General features: G+C 31.0%; 2 long non-coding RNA genes across 2 annotated transcripts; both read left to right on the top strand.

The window, feature by feature from the left end:
• Window positions 1-2,252: 2,252 nt before the first annotated feature.
• Window positions 2,253-4,055, top strand: LOC143079971 (uncharacterized). Its single transcript, XR_012979568.1, has 2 exons — window positions 2,253-2,376; window positions 3,659-4,055. It is a non-coding gene; the product is annotated as an uncharacterized LOC143079971 (long non-coding RNA).
• Window positions 4,056-11,264: 7,209 nt separating this feature from the next.
• On the top strand, window positions 11,265-16,854 carry LOC143079972 (uncharacterized). The gene is made up of 2 exons (XR_012979569.1): window positions 11,265-11,398; window positions 14,576-16,854. It is a non-coding gene; the product is annotated as an uncharacterized LOC143079972 (long non-coding RNA).
• The last annotated feature ends 90 nt before the right edge of the window (window positions 16,855-16,944 follow it).

Below are 16,944 nucleotides of genomic sequence, written 5' to 3' on the forward strand. Positions count from 1 at the left end.
CCGGGAGGAAAATTTCAGGGACTGAATTTTCAGCTCTCCCTTGACACCATTTGCGAGTAGGGTCTTGAGGAAACGATGATAGTCCGTCGGAGGGGACAATAAATGGCTGACCCGTGTTAAGAGAGAGCCTTACATTGTATCTCTTGCACGTAAAAGACACCCTAAATTGGCTTGTAGATTTAAAAAAAGAAGGCTAATGCCGCTTCAAGGCAGCACGCGTACCCGCAAAGTGGAAAGGGATTAATATAAATCCACTATAATAAACAAATATGTTTAAACTAAACCACACCTGATTCCCGTTCCCATGCTACTAACAAGTCAAATTTTGCCTATATTCATGTATAAAGCTGTAAACTGTCACTGTGTTTTGAGCAAAAACTAAGAAAGATGGAGAGAAACACAAAAGATTAAATAATCAGCAATATACGAGATCAACAAAACATATATTTTTGTCATGACTTTTATTCTCGTCTACATTGTTGGGTCTTGTCTTTTGTTATATATGCAAATAGACCAAGGTGAACGACACAGATTCTCTTGTTTTAATAAGTAAGTACATGTAGTTCACTGTAAGTACAACAAATGTAGTGGCATATGACGAATATATCAACACACAGAAGACGTACATGTTATTCATTGACAATAATGTGCAAGATGACAGTATACCTTCATTACATTAAATAATCTTGCAGCTTATTAATTGGACGTCACGGAAAACAAAAAATAAAATGACAGCACCTTGAAGTTCTAAATATAACATCATTGTGATACATGTAGTTTTATTACCAGATTTAGAAATAAGTTAATAAATTCTCATTTTAAAAACTGTATTGTAAGAAAGTCCTTTATAGGACACAGGTTATTGAAAAACATTTTGATTGGCATAGGATTAATTAGATATAGGAAGATGTGGTATGAGTGCCAATGAGACAACTCTCCATCCAAATAAAAATTTATAAAAGTAAACCATAATAGATCAATGAACGGTCTTCAACACGGAACATTGGCTCACACCGAACAATAAGCTATAAAGGGCTCCAAAATTAATAGTGTAAAACCATTCAAACGGGAAAAACCAACGGTCTAATCTGTATAAAAAACGAAAAACGAGAAACACGTATAAAATTCATAAACACACGACAACTACTGTACATCAGATTCCTGTTTTAGATAAGTGCAAACATTTGCAGCGGGATTAAGCGTTTTAATGGTACCAAACCTTCTCCCTTTTTCTTAAACAATAGTATAACATCACAACATAGAAAAAAACACGATAAAATATCAAATGGAAAGATTAACTCAATCAAAAATTGTAAATTAACACAGATATGAATTAAATTATTTCATTCTGTCTCAGTAATTAAGGTAAAAAAAAGTCATTGATACAAAAAAAAAAATGAATAAGAAGACGTAGTATGAGTGTCATTAAGACAACCCTCCATCCAAGTGACAATGGGTAAAAATTAAACAATAAAAGGTCTAAGTACGGTCTTCAACACAGACTCTTATCTCACACTGAACAGCAAGCTATAAAGGGCCCAAAATTGACTAGTGTAAAACAATTCGAACAGATTTGTATAACACAACGAATGTTTTATCTTTAGAGTCAGACATTTTGTGTTGCGAAAGGACACGGAATTAAAGACCCTAAGTACAAACATGTATTTCAATAGTCTCTCTTAGAAACTACATGGCACCTTTGTTAACCCTAAGGTTGGATAAAATGCATTTTCTACAGTCCAGTTGTTACTATATTTCAAAAACTATCTCAAAATATAGGATTTTGATCGGACTACAGAAGTCGGAATGACTGTATTTCAGTACTCAAGTCAACATTAGGTGCATATACATATGCAAAGATTGTTTAGTTTTGTTTCATTTCATTTTACCTAAATTGCATATATGCATAGTGAATAATTTATATTAAATAACTGTTACGATTTCATATTTGAAAAGTGCTACATATTTCTCATGTTACATCAATATCTTATTTTCTATCTCAATCTGATAATTTTCGAATATCAAGATTAAAAAGTCATTGAGGCATAACAAAATAAGATGTGATATAATTGCCAATCAGAAAACTACAAAAAAAATATATATTTACACCAATATAAGACCTAAATAAATTGTATTATCTGCAAGGTTAATGTTATAAATTATAGAAATTAATTTTGTACATGCATATACTATATTTTTTGTTTAATTAATTTGTACGTCATATATCTAATGAGTTATAAAAAGACATGCATCTTCAAGTATAATTTGCACGAAGACGTTACGAAGACTTATAACTTGTGAACAGCAAATCTTTCACAATTGGAAAGTTGGCTGTAATAGGAATTCTCACTTTATTTATATTCTATGTTGTTGCAGGTATGTATATAAATAGTTTTGTAGTATTATATAATAAATTCTTTATTTGCAAAATAAACAAAAATATATTAATTTTTTGTCACACATTGAACATATTATGTAAATTTTAAAAATTGTGAGGACGAGATAAGTTGATTTTGGGAGAGTTAAATCGATGATTTATCGATAACCAGCAAATCATTTTTTGCTCAAATATACCAAGCTTTTCAAAAGAATTTATGCATTAAGAATAAATTATTTCATGAAAGTGTCACACATATGTCTAAAAATTTAAACTAGATATAATAAAATGATAAACACAGTAGTAAGATGAAATAAATACTCAATCAAAGTTGACATATGAGACACAATATATGTACATATGCCAATGTCATAAGCGGCTGACTATTATCTTTGGGATTCTATTTCGACATTTCTTTCGAACGAATTTTTATATTTTCTAAGAGAGTGGCGTTTTTTGTGGAAAAAGGGTTGTTTCAAAGACAAATTTGGAAATTACAAAACACTACATGTAAACGTTATATCATAAATATTTAGATAATATTTAGTGTAAAAAAATATAGAATGAAAAGAATGGTGATGTTTATAAAACGAAATTAATACTCGATTTGATATTTTACTCTGCAGCGAACCAGTAATTATAATTGTGTACTTCCAAAAATACGTATTCAATCAAAACTTATAGAATAAATCAGAGACAGGATTTTTGGATGTGAGATTCTGGAAAATCCTTTATGTCACTGTACGGTCTTCAACAATGAGAAAAATCCGTATAGCATAGCAAGCCAAAAAGACCCCTAAGTTTCAAACATGTGACAGTTTACATTCTTCTTGTTAGTGTTTTATGAATAAGGAGAAGTGGTATTATTGCCAATGAGACGGATATCTACCAAAGTCTAAATGAGGTTGATGTCAGCATTTATAGACAACCGTACGGCTTTCGACACTAAGGAAACTCTATATTGTATCGTCGGTAAAAAAAGGACTTGATATAAAAAAAAAATATGAAACAATTCAGTTAAAAACAGGCTAAATATATAACAAAACAATAAATGTAAAACAAAAATGAGAGACCGACATATACAAACGACTATCATTGAACGATAGTCTCCTGACTCGGGACAGGCAAAAATGCACGTGGTATTTGTCAACGATAATTTTACAGTCATCAATTTATTAATTTAAATTATTATCTTTATCTTAAAATATAGACAAAGGTATTTATTTACTACTTGCAAACTGAATTTCTATTTTCTTTATTTTATTATATTACTATGAACAGGACGCACAGTAACCGATGGGCCAAACGATGATAATGATACTGAAAACGATACTGATAATGATAGTGAAAATGGAGATGATGTGACGTCAGAACAAACTGAAGGTGTGCAGACAACACAATCAAATAACGGAATGCCGCCAAACACAATCATACAACGGTGTGTCGCTAACAACATCATTTAATGGTATGCCCGATGGTTGAAGTTGTGATAGCTGGAAAAGTGACAATGATTGGGATAGTGATAGTGATGAATAACAGTCAACTGTAACATTGACTCAAAACAAAAATCACTGTACATGTATTCCTATGCAGTATTGAAAATCTATTAGCCCTTGTTACATGCTACCCATACATATATTCTTGACATGGCATAATTTAAACCCTAGTTTTTTGGTGGGGTTCGTGTTGTTTATTCTTTAATTTTCTATGTTGTGTCATGTGTGCTGTTGTTTGTTTGTCTTTTTCATATTTATCCATGGCGTTGTCAGTTTGTTTTAGATTTATGAGTTTGACTGTCCCTTTGGTATCTTTCGTGCTTCTTTTAAACATATAAGATGTGGAAGAGCCAATAAGGCACATATCTATCAGATACCAAACGACGTTGATTAACGCCGCTATTGAATACCGAACTGATCTTGACAATTAGAAAAACTCAAAATTTATAGTAAAATGTATTACAAAAAAAGTTAAAATCTAAAAAATAAAAACACCGAGGAAAATTCAAAACAGAAAATCCCTAATCAAATATCAAAACCAAAAGCTCAAACACATCAAACGAATGGGAAACAACAAAATCCTGACATGACAAATCGTGTATCCATTCAAACGAGTAAATCTATTGCCTGATTTAGGCACAAAAAGAAAAACGATTACCAAATAATAGACAGCATACAACTGCAACCACTTGGTGACCTTTTAACTGGAAGGTTTTCACCTTATTTTCATTGAATGGACATGCTATTGTTTATAACATTTGAGACAGGATTATTATATTCTATTATTTTTTTAGTCATGTTGAACATATTTTTATACACCTGTTTACGGGACGTATCATGTTATTCTGTTGATCGCTCGTCCGTATTTCCGTCATAAACAAGTCAGACAGTAGCTCAAAAATGCTTTAACCAATTTGCATGAATTATTTATATCTAATGATGTTAGCCCCCTTTCGATTTGTATGAATTTTAGACTTTACGTTTTCGAGTTATTGGATTTCTTTAATAAACACGGGAATATTTCAAGTTTTCAGACAAGATCTTTTAAAGTGCTTTAAGCAGTTTTCATACAACGTTGCTGACTGGTTTATACAATGTATCTATTAAGATAATCCCTCTTCAGTTTTTATCAATTTCTAAAAGGACCTTGAGAAGTAATTGAACTTTATTTTTTGAAAACGCAACGGGCGTATCATGCGCTCATGACGCAGCTGTTTATTATATACTGGAGATACTATTATATAGATAATTTGTGTATTTGATATATTGACTTTATTTCACTTGAAAGAGAATCCATTTGCAACTAGATTTAATATTGTTGTCTTTCGTTATGCTATTTAACAACTGTTTCTGGTAAGGGAAACACTAGGCCTAAAAAACAAGTTTAACCTCGCCACATTCTTTATGTAACGGTAACAAATCAGGATCCTGTATTTTAGTGGTTGCAGTTGTGTACTGTATCATTTTGCATTTCGTTTAAAATTGATCTCATTTTGCCATGCCGGTAAATCTTTAGCTTACTGCTGGGTAATGTCATAATAATCATCTCCTTATATTTTACGGTCATTGTTCAAATTCAAATAAATTTTCATGGTGCAAATAATTCTTTTAGCTAAAAAAAAACATAAAACAAAAATACACGACGACAACAAAATTCGTGATCGGTATGTCCTTTTTAATTATTGACAATGTATTGTTTCTAAGTCGAATTATACACAAAGTAAAAAAAAACCAGGTGGTACTTTACGTGGAGTCGCGTTTGTGTGGGACAAAAAAAAATAGTAACGAGAGGAAATACACTCTTTGCTAATCACATTACTGTGAACCTCTGAGCGTTGACAATACATGTTTCATTAGACAAGCTCGGGGTCCAAAATATTAAAAAAAAACATGTACAAAAACAAACATAAAAACCAAACAAAATATAAAAACGCTGAAGTGCTGATCATCAAACCAAAAAAAAAAATATCTTAATATATCGGATAAGAAATCAAATTTACCTGAGGGAAATACATTCTTTTATATGGGGTCAAATTTTAAAACAGCAAATTCAAATGAAACAATATCAATATTTTCATGCCAATACCGAAGTATCGCCTTCTGAGCTGATGATACCATAATGGGTGTAGACGGGTGCGTCAAACGGGTAAGGTCTATATGATAAACTGTTCGAAACTTTGAATTGTTCGAAAAACGAAGGAATATATTTCCACGGAATAGACTACCTTTACCTGTATTTGGAAAATCTTTTAGAATTGGTGGTCGTCAATGCTCCTCAACTGTACACTTTATTTTGCCTTTTTGTTCGAATGTCATATTAACAACATGAAGAGTGATAACTATGAAGCAGGATATGCTTACCCCTCTCGAGCTGACTGGTTCGTCTTGCTTAGTCTTTAGTTTTCTCTAAACCGTTTTGTTTACTGTTTTATTTTTGTCTTTTTGGTCAGTATCTTTTATTACCATTGTGTATTTAGTTCTTAACATTTTTGACTTATTAATACAGAAAGTGTCTCCCTATTTACTCATTCTGGTTCTGTTGTTCTAACCGGAAATTAGTGCGAGAATATTTCGAAATTATGCTTGCTGTATGTATATTTATAATTCTCAAATATCCAAAGTGCCCCGACGACACGAAAACGCATACCCATTTCAACGGCTGTCTTTTGGTATATCGAGAAAAATTATTGTGAAGGAATAAGCAATACTTGGTCAGTATTGCGATTGGATCGTGAAAGATATGGTTTAGGATCGTGAAGAAGATCTTATCGATAAGACACATGGAACGTCAGTAAATAATATATTTCAATGGAAAAAACTGTCGTTTAAAACGGTTCAATATTATAATGAATATGCAAGAAATCAAGATTTTTTTTTACAGAACAACAAAAGGCAGATTGCTTCTACAAATTTCAAAGAAATATAAATGTAACAAACATGTTTTTTTATATATATTTTGAATGCATATAAGCTATCTTTCTCTTTAACATATCGTGCCATAAATGTAACAAACATGTTTTTTTATATATATATTTTGAATGCATATAAACTATCTTTCTCTTTAACATATCGTGCCATAGTACTGCTTAAACTAGTTTTCACAATGTTAACCTTATTCTAATCCGAAACTTTGGTGAAAAATGTTCAAACAAACTTGTAATGCATGTGATACCTTGGGTTGCGGTGGCCGATTGGTCTATATGTCTCCTGCACCGCAAGTATGTCAACACTGAAGTTTTGAGCACGTGGTAGTTGTTTTCGTTTCATATTTCAATTGTCTAAAATTTTCTGTTCTCCAGTGGTCGGTAGTCCTCTCTGGGAATTCCGGCTTCTTCCTCCAACAAAAACTGACTGCCGCAAATATTAACCACTAAATCACGAGATACCTTCATTTGTTTTTAGTTTGGTATTAATCAAAATTCATATTTTTGTACATTTAAGAAAAATATTGACATTCAAAAGTCAAGTAAATGGACTTTTCTCTAAATGATTTGAATATATAAACTGGTTCATTGCTATAGGTAAATATACTATTAGGTATATCTTAATAGATATACAAATTGCCTAGCGGTGAAATAGACATAAAGTAATATATTACAGATTATCTAGCATATTAATTTATTGTAATAAAAATTCATAATATCTAATACAATTTGTAGATTTAGCTAAAAAGGTCCTTTTATTTGTATAAAATAACATTTGTTTATAGTGGAAAGTTGTTTTAACGTTAAATAAGTTACAATTAAAAATTGCTTGCTAGTCCCTCTCTGTGATTACCTTTAGAGAACTTTGGTTCATTTCCCAATCAATCTATCATGAAGGGTAGATAATTAATACGGATTTCAATCATAGTCTTTTTCAAAAATGATGAACGGTTCTTTATATTGGTATGTAATCATTTTAAACGTTTCAAATTTATGAAATTATATTCGTACATCAATGTCTTTAATTTGATACACCAATAACTATTCAAATTAATATCAGAAACCTAAACTTAATTATAAAATAATGAACCTGTTAAAGGGAGACAATACTCGCATAACTTTTTCGAATTGGCACATAATACAACGGAATGTCACTCTTGCATACAAATGGCACATCAATATATTAATTAACTGTGCAATCGCGCTCCACCTTCAATGATGATTCTAAATTATAAATATAACCATAAGTTGTTTATCTATAGATAGTAAAGACTAATGAAATCTAACCCACTGTTAAAATATTTCTTTGCATTTTTTTAAAACTTCCTCAGTAAAATGCTTGAGCCACTTGACTTTCATAGCTCATAATTAACGTTTTTACACAATATTTAAATAAGGTAGCTAAAGATTATTCGCTTCTCAAAGTGTAAGACGCAATAAAAATCGTATGCTTGCACCATCTTACCCAAAAACAGATTTAGTTAAGTTCTGAACATTTCGACATTTCTTCGTTAAAACCGGTTTTAAACAAATCACAAGTACGTGTTAAGATCCGACTAAATACCCATATCCCGATATCGTCAGGTTAATTTGCTAGATTATCGGTAATTTGTACATTTTTCCTTTGATGTGTACTCGCTGATAATGTCGGTATCAGTGGACTGGCCGTGATATAAAAGTTATTAGGTTAGTACGCAAATGACATGCGCGAATGCAACGCGTAAGGATCTACTTTCCCCTTTAATTCACAAAATTGCGCTTTATTTTTTTTCGCAGAAACGCACGAGATTTTTGATGGAATGAAACACTTGACATTGTTTGAAACTTTCACAAAGTCAGTTTTGCCTTTTTGAACGATTGTTGTGAAAATGTGAATAGAAAATGCATGAAAAATCCGATAGACTTTAAAAAAATGCGTTTATGAAGTACAACATATCGTCCATGCTGAGTTTTTATTCATACAATACCAATCCATAGCCTGGTGCTGTTCCAAGTAGTTTTCTTTTTCTGTTTCTTGAGAAGTATTTGTTTTACCTGTTCAGTCACTATAAAGTGTAACAATTCATATTTAAACGCAACACACAAATAGTTACTAAAAAGGTGCCGCTATCGCATGATGAGAGAAGCTAGAAAAAACAAGAATGTGTCCATAGTACACGGATGCCCCACTCCCACTATCATTTTCTATGCTCAGTGGACCATGAAATTGGGGTCAAAACTTTAATTTGGAATTAAAATTAGAAAGATCATATCATAGGGAACATGTGTACTAAGTTTCAAGTTGATGTATTTTTAACTTCATCAAAAACTACCTTGACCAAAAACTTGAACCTGAACTTTGCACTATCATTTTCTATGTTCAGTGGACCATGAAATTGGGGTCAAAACTATAATTTGGCATTAAAATTAGAAAGATCTTATCATGGGGAACATGTGTATTAAGTTTCAAGTTGATTGAACTTCAGCTTCATCAAAAACTACCTCTACCAAAAACTTTAACCGGACGGACGAACGGAGGCACAGATGGACGGACGGACGAACGGAGCCACAGACCAGAAAAGATAATGCCCCTGTACTATCGTAGGTGGGGCATAAAAATGAAATTTATGCATTTTCGACATGTTTGTGGGACCATCATAAACAATTTTAAAAGATGTGGTTTCAATGTCAATATGACACATTTATGACAGATATTCATAGAACAAAGAACAAACAAGTGAACCATAAGCGGATCCGTAGGATAACTTTTAAAAAGGGGGTAACCGGGGGCACCAAACTATAAAAGTCTGCTTTGACCAGAATTGTAGCCTTTATAAGTGGACTAAATATCGCCTACACCTAAATTCGCTTCTGAAATTAAAGATAACCGCAGGGCCTTTGAACTCCAAGTTTCATATTTTTGGTCCGTGTTAAAATTAAATGAACATGACTTTGAAAAAGCAAGAATTATAAGCTAAAAGTTTAGTGACGTCTATAAAAATGTTTAAAATAATTACGAAGTCGACAGGAAATGAGCTTGTTCCGATAATTTAGTCAGCTTACATTGCCTCGGCTCCTGCATAAATGTCTCCTCGCAGTGCTTTCCTTAAAATTATTTGAAAACCAATGTGATCGTTTTTCAAGATGAACACTGAGTTCCGAATAATGACAAAATAAATGTAATTTTATCCACTAAGCTAAGTACTGTAAAAATAATTATAACTTGTCGTTGAACTCAAAATGATGATCGATGAAACATGTGTTGATTCATATCGTATCAATCTTATTTCTGACTATCACTGTGCTGATGCTTTGTGAAAAATAAAGAAATTTGACTTACCATTATATTTGCCATTGTTAGTGTGTTGTCCAAAGCAGAATATTAATGAAACGCATGCAATAATTCCTTTTCAATACTTTACAATACTAAATAAACTTTACAATACTTTGTTCAAGAGAACGCCATGCCTTACTGTACTGTGACAAAATTTCAAATGACGTAATGCAGCCTTTGACTTCAAGTGTGATTCGCCGTGATTCGACGCGAAAAAGAAGTTCGTTTGTTATTTTCTCTATTATTGTAGTGATTTTTATTTTTTTTCCAAATTACAGATAAACAGAATAAAGGACTTTTTGTTTTTGATACTGACTTTATCACAGAAAATATCAGGCTCGCCCTTCGGGCTCACCTGATATTTTACTGTGATAAAGTCAGTATCAAAAACAAAAAGTCCTTTTTCTATATTTACAATCTATAATGAATAAAAAAAACTTGAAACTGTTTAGAACCATCAATCAATGTGAATGTTAAGTATTTGTAAATCATTGTAAATCTCAACTAGAAATACAACCTATTTCGGAGTGTAAAACGGGAACGGACGGACGTCAAAGAAAAATTATCGATATAATACAGCTTTTGACATGTAATAAAATTTGCGATACATTTTGATATCTTTATTTCAAGTATTATATTGTGTATTCTGTGAGATTATTATGACTTGGAAGTTCTAGACTTCCCTTGCATGTACACGAAGTCAATAAGATATATTTATAACACTCGCTCTAATAGTAGCCCAATTGACCAGTATTAACCTTAGTAACTGTTGTAGATCTAACAGTCGTTATATTAAAACATTCTTAACCCGAGATTATTTTATTTATCTGGATAAATTATTTGTTTTTGTTTTTAAATCTGTAATGGTTTGTTTCCTTTTTATATTTTTTTATTAGTTTTGTTTCGATTCCGTTATTTCTTCAAATCACAATACAGATTGGTGACATCATGCATATTGATATATTAGTTAAGCTTCCTTATGTCAAAAAGTATAACTGATTACATTGTACGTCATTAAAAAAACAAGATTGTTTATTACATTTTCTATAATTGACTTTTCAATCTTCACATACCACACGTAGATCTAATACAATGCAATTTAAACCTTAGCGTACATATAAACTAGACGTATTTGAAATTTAACTAGATAATTGACAGTATTGATCTTATTCAATATCATTTTTTGTTGTGAAATGCTCACACAACGCCGGAAACATTAACCGTTTTGATTTAAAACTCTTCATAAGTAATGCGAGTGTTCAGTTCGTATTTTGGATTTGATCAAAAGGTATGTCCGTTTACTTGATATTAATTATGGAATGGAAATTGGTGTATTTCGATCCTATATCTGTTGAGTTAAGATTTGTACTAACAATTCAGAGATTCTAAAGTTACATGAACATGTCCCTGATAAATAGTTCTCTTGTACCGGATAGATGGTATAATTCTAAAATGTAGTTAAACATTTAGGGAGTATTAAAGATAAATTAAATAAATATAATAAAAACGTATCAATTCCACATGCTGAATGCATTTATCTAAAAGTATTTTTGATGAGTGACGAAACTAATAGTTTTAGTTAATATTGTCCATTTCATGATTTTAACACAACTGAAAACTTAACATTGAAACTTCAAAAATACAAAAGATGATTTCAACTTCGCAACAACAAACGCTATTTTCTAGTTTGCTGTTTTCCTCTTGTCTGATCTTACGACGTGTAAATGTAATAACTTGGACGGCTAGGCTGAATATGTTGATATCACAAACAAGTGGTATTTTCAGGATAACAGATACCAGCTATATTTACAGTTATTTTCAATGTCCTATTAAAAAAAAAATTGTATAATGCTGATCGAAAAATAAAACCGCATTGGCACTTTTTCTCATAGTGAATAAAAGTTTGAATGCTATTCACGTTGTAAAAACAGCACCTCAATTAACTACCTGTTACCTTTGTAAAATGTACAAAATAAAGTCATCCTTTCAATCTAATTTAATTCAATTTTGAATTTAACTGTCATTTTACTACATTCATAGTATGACGCAACATAACAGAATAAAAACGTTAGGCGTGGGCTGAAGCCCTACGCCGTGGGCGAGATTTTTGCTGTGTTGAAAAACCATTGCTGGTTCTGTGCTTATCTATTCTTTTGTTTGTTTGTTGTCTTTTTGACACAATTTCCATACTCAATTTTAAACAATATCAAAAAGATCATTTAATATATACATTATGTAAATGAATATTTCACGAGTCCCGTCCTCAGTACTATAGAATTTGCCCTGTGATAATATTTGTAATTGTATCTATATCATTCAAATCTAGAAATGAAACATTGCAATTCAGATTTTACTTTAACTGTTAGTAGTTGAAAAGAATGCTGTAATTCTAAAAACATTGAAAACATTCCAAGCTCAAAGGTTAAATTATGAAGGGGAAGTCCATAAACACATTTGCATCTGTAACACCAAAAGTTTCGACTTTTTGTGTTACAGATGCAAATGTGTTTATACCCGAAATTTGTTCTACACAACAATACAACCTGTAATTATGTCAAACAGAGCTTTTGATCTATACAAAAAAGACAGAATTACAAATCTGCCTTGAATTCTTTAAAAAGTTATTATTCAATTTTTGATAACATTCATGGGCACATTGTACAAGAAAATATAAACTCAAATATGTCATGCCGGAAAGTTCAATAAATTACTAAACACGATTTAGTGAGTAATAAGAATAAGGCCGTGTTCGCATTGACCTAAACTCAGTGTTGTGTTAGTGTAACTCACACGTAAACTAAACCCAATTACGTTCCCATTGATTAAAATCAATGTGTACAAAAATGTACATGTAGTGTAAATCGTGTTTTGTCTACATGCAGTCGATAGTCAATGTAGGCCTTGTGTCGGTTAAGTGTACACAAAACAAGGCATTTATAACATTAATCTTTCCATGTATATTTAAGGAAAAAACGATTTTTGAATAAAATTGATATTTATAACAATTATTAATAATGTTTTTTACAGAAATATTTGTCTTAACTTCATATATTAATTTGTTATACAAAAAAAACTTTAGGTAGCTTATTAACGCCCTTATCAAGACTCAAAGTATCATCATAGCCGAACACATTACTGATTTGAAAAGGTCTTCCTGAATATTTAACACTATAATGAATGGGAAAACTCTGGATTGAGAATATTTTTTTTCTATCTATTGACTAGAATATGTTTTTATCAAATTGGGGGTCAGAATATTTTTCAAGGAAAAATCCATCCCCCCTTTTTGAAGTCAAAATGGTCGTACCGTCACCGCTAGAAAAGTTGTCCGAAAAATGCATTCAGTTCTACGTAATGAACATTTAAATAACATATAGTTTAAAAGTGTGAACATATCTTATGTAGAGGTAATTATATAGTAAGGTGTATATAGATGTTCACAAATTTAATGTGACACCAGTGTACATTACATTAAACTAAATGTTAACATGTTTACTGTACATGGCTTTTTGTGTGAACACGGTCTAAGTAAGGACATTTAATGTTTGGTTTACTGCCATTCATTCACATAAGAAAATATTATAATACCCAATTAATTGATGTTTATTGACCATGTGTTTTGGAATAATTAATTTTTTTTTATCAACATATGATATACAAAAATATTTCAAATTATGTCTATTAAAGTTCTGAATCTGCTTTTAGTCATACAATTTCCACTAGTTAACGATCAGAAACAAAACAAATATATAAGATATCCAATGATAACTGAAAGTTCATTCAAGGGTTTATTAGAAATGATTTTTGCCATATCTTGTAATTCAAAGGTTGCCGCTTTGTTACATATTTGTTTTTTATTCTATCTTTTTATGCACAAAAATTAGGCTGTTAGTTTTCTCTTTTGAAATTTTTTACTTTATTGGTTGTTAAACATGTTAAAGTCAAGTGACAATTTGTCATTTCAAGCCGTTTATATCTGACTATGCGGTATGGGTTTTTTTCTTTTTTGAAGGCCGTACGAAGACCTATAATAGTTATTAATTTCTGTGTCATTTGGTCTCTTGTGAAAAATGTGGGAAGAGTTTTCTCATTGGCAATCATAACGCATCTTCTGTTTTACATGGCACATGCCTTGAAATATTAAGAAACATTAATTATACAATGTTGTTTGTTTCTCAATCATAAATAAAAGAAAATGCGGGGTCAGTGAAACAGCACCCGTGTTTCAAAGAGGTTGACAAAAAAATCTGTCAGAAATACTATAAAAAAAGGAAAACATTAAGAACGTTTTCAAATCTTTTGTAAATAATATTAAGATGTAACTGGATATAAACCTTCCTGTATTTTTAAATGTAAAAAAGAAACTGAATCCATTTACCTACAAAAATCGTATATTCCATAAAAGTTTTTCTACAATGAAATTGTAACATTATGCTTTAATAAAAAAGTTTTATTTTAATTTCAGAAAAAACTATATGAAAGAAAAGATTCACCGCTAACTAATATTTCTTGTTAAAACACAAAGAAAAAATATGTCTTCTAAAATATCTAAAAATGCTCACATGAATGTTGAACATGACAACAAGGACGATCTAGAAATAGATTCTATAAGACATATTGATGTTTTGCAAATGAAAATTAAAATAGATGACGAAACTCACCAGAATGAGAAGGATCAAATTCATAAAGAAAGCAGGACAAAGATTAAGTCGCTTCAAGACGAAAATAACAGTCTAACAATTAAGACTAGAGACCAAGCAGACAAAATGAGACAATTAGAGAATGCAAACACTAAAAAAGAAAGAGAAATAGAAAAAATGAAAAATAGTGAAGATGCAGCAAAAAATAAATATGAAAGAATGGAAAATAAACTGATTGAAAAGATTGCGTATCTTGAAACTCAAATTCAGCAAACAAAGGAAACCAATAACGAACAGAAAGAAGAAATTAAGAGGCTGAAAAATGAATTATCTAAAGTAGAACATGACCTACTGAAAATGAAAATCGATAAAAGGTGTGAAGAACAAGCTGTTCAACAACAAATAAAAAGTCTTGAAACAAATCTAGAAAAGCGAGATGCTGAAATGCTAAGTAACATTAAATCAGGGATTAAAGAAGAGTTTAAAACACTACTAGAAGAGGTGAAAACTGTCACGAAAAATAATGACAAGACTACCATAAACAATACAGGAAATGTTCAAATCAACCAAACTAATAGTAATGGCGCGCTACATACACAAAGACAAATACTACCCATGAAAAAAGTAGCCCCTGAGTTCACATGTGGCAGAAAACACTAAAATTAAAAGATTACATGTACAAACAAAAGGTTGCTCCTGAAAACGAAGAAACTAAATATTATGTAGGTTATACTTGGATTCTTGTGTATGGGGTATAGAGCAATGCACAGCGATCTAGCAAAACATTGCAATATGCAAATTTTACCATGTGTCATCGTCAGTAAAATAAACTTTACTTTAAATTTCGAATCCTTCTATAGCTGACTATGCAGTATGGACTTTGGTCATTGTTGGAGGCCGTATGGTGACCTATTGTTGTTAATTTCTGTGTCATTTGGTCTCTTGTGGCGGACTGTCTAATTGGTAATTATACCACATCTTGTTTTTCATATTTACTTCAAAGGTGATGACTTCCTTTATTCACCGTGGTTAAAAGACATCGGCAGTCATACTTTTTTGACGAACACCACAATTTAACAATTGTCATGCATATCATGCTTCTGAGAGAAATCGTTCTTTTCAATGAAATAAAAATGTGACCGATTTGCACTGACACGTAGAGTAATGGACGACATCAAAAGTTCAATGTAGGATAAAAAAAACTTAATTCTAAAGCTTTTTCACTGACTCCCCTACCCCCTCTTAACTTAATTTGGGAACATTGATTGACTAATAAAGATATATATAAAATCAATGTCAATTAAACAAAACTTGCAGCAATTTTGACCCCCACCCTCAAACTATTTGAATTAAGTTTTTTTTTATCCTTCATTGATTTTTTTATGTCGTCCCTTAGTACCCTTTGATTAACATATGATTTCAAAAGTAATCCCCTTTTACGTAATTATGTCTGTGTTAAATAAATAAAACAATAGTTGTATTATCTTTCTCAATTCTATTTCAAAGACAAAATTATTAGTGAACATTTAAAAGATGTGATATGTACAAAGTCTTGTTAAAAAAAGTAACCATTAAATGAGGGTGACTTTGTAGATTCTAAGGTAGATATCGTTTGTGAGATTGAAGTGTATATCTGCCTTTATTCAAATGTTGAAAAAAAACAGAGCACAACTTTTTGAAGGGTATTTTGATATTTAAGAATCTTTCAGTATTTTTCAATATTCACAATTTAAAAGCTGTTCATCAGAAGTCAATCTTAGTTGAAAATGTTCCGATACTTTATTTTCAAATCATCTATGTTTCAAGTGATGTTGTTTTTTAATTTACTGAATGTTGTATATAATAGAAAAACTATAACTATATTTTGCTGCATAAATGTATAATTTTAATAGGCTAATACTTGTTTTCTTTTCCACGTTCAATTAGAGCGCCTAATTTGCCGCATATGTATAGTCAGAACCAGCTGCATTCCCCTTAGAAATGTATGTACACAGTTTGGTTCTTATTGGATTGTTGTTCGGAGCAGGGAGTACATTTTACTCTTAGACCTGTACACTGTGTTAATTTTTTTTAAAACTTTATGTAATAAAAGTGATAAGTAGGAGTTAGTGGGCAAGTTTTTTTTTAATCGCAATACATAGATATAAATCAGAGGATTCCGAAAATCTGGCAAAAAGTAAAAAACAAGAGTAGC

Source organism: Mytilus galloprovincialis, chromosome 6 (assembly GCF_965363235.1).
Source record: "Mytilus galloprovincialis chromosome 6, xbMytGall1.hap1.1, whole genome shotgun sequence".
Lineage (NCBI taxonomy): Eukaryota > Metazoa > Mollusca > Bivalvia > Mytilida > Mytilidae > Mytilus > Mytilus galloprovincialis.